The sequence below is a fragment of the Coenobita brevimanus genome, unplaced genomic scaffold, assembly GCF_032717465.1.
Source record: "Coenobita brevimanus isolate Jiangsu-jjx unplaced genomic scaffold, ASM3271746v2 jjx.HiC_scaffold_1100, whole genome shotgun sequence".
NCBI lineage: Eukaryota > Metazoa > Arthropoda > Malacostraca > Decapoda > Coenobitidae > Coenobita > Coenobita brevimanus.
In genome coordinates this window covers 31,813-33,258 of record NW_027641910.1, presented here as the reverse complement: position 1 = coordinate 33,258, position 1,446 = coordinate 31,813, and positions in this window count along the sequence as shown.

Sequence of the window (1,446 nt, the reverse complement as noted above, 5' to 3'; positions counted from 1 at the left end):
CCTCTCATCCAGACTTCATTTTGTCAGTGGTACCAAGGGAGTACGATGGTTACTTACTCTTCAGCCATAGATACCAGGATGTTTTTTTCTAGTATCTTTCTTCTTGCATTCCTAAGACTATTATATTCCATTTAGCAGAAACCTTGAAAGTGAGAATTGACTTATGGCCTTCACACACCCCTTCCATATCATAGGCCTTTCAAATTATTAATGCAGTCGTTAGGAAGTAGCAAGAATAAACCACAAAATAGGTCATCATAGTGAATGCGTCAAACGTTTCAGATTATATCAACGTATCCTTGGGCCTTTACACTTCACAGGGTATATGAGAAAGATTGTTATCGTTGGTTTTACTTCTGCACTCATAGTTATTGGGTATTATTTCCCTTTATCCCAGTTTATTCTACCGTCATTTCATTGTTCCATTTCTTCATTCACTTCTCCTTATCCCCAGTTGCTCTTGCTTCAGTGTTCCATATCCATTTTTACTTCAATTATTTCACCCTGCACTCTTTTTCCTACGTATGTCAGCCTATCTAACAACGAAAACAGCGAATTATTTTTACTACAATTTTTCCATCTATTCATTCTTACTGTAGATTCTTTCACTAGTCCCTCTTGCACCATCTGTTCCTCCCTACCTCATCATCCCCCATTCCTATGTACCTTATGATCCACCATTTTCCCTTCCCTTATATTTCTCACTGCTATTCCTCCCTACCTCATTATCCCCCTTTTCCTTTCTTTCCTCACAGTCCCCTATATCTCATTTCTCGCTGCCTTACTCTCCTTTCTTTCTCCCTTCGCTCACTGTTGTCTGTTTCTGCCAACGTTCTTCCTCCCTACCTTTATGCTCCCCATGCCAGCCTACCTGAGTGGTCACTACGGCTTCCCTTTACGGTAACCTTTATTGCCTTACCCATCTCTCTTCCCCTTTCCATCCTCTTGTGTCTGTCCCTCCCCTCTCCTTCACCCTCCCCCCCTGCTTCTTCTCTTTCTTTCCATCCATCTCTCACACGTTTCAACTCCTTATCTTCCCCCTCCCTCCCCACCATCCACTGCCCTTCCCTCTGTCCATCTTTCCTCCTTCAACCATACCCCCTCCCCACTCACTCGCCTTTCTCCCAGCCCCATCACTCCCCCGCTTCCTTAGCCTTCTCCATCCCTCACTCATTTTCACTCTCCATCATCCCTGTCTACTCCTCCACCCTCCCTTACTCCTCTCCCTGTCTAGCCTTCTCTTAGTTTCCCTTTCTAAATCGGTCTCCTCCCTCCCATTCCCTCCTCTCCCTTCCCTCCACTCTCCCTCACCATTCTCTCTCTCTATCGACTCTCACACCCATTCACTCTTCCCATCCTACTTCCCACATGACTCCCCCCCCCCATCTAAATCGACCCCCTACCTTCCTCAAAGACTCTTCTTTCCTCCAATACCCCTCCTCCCCA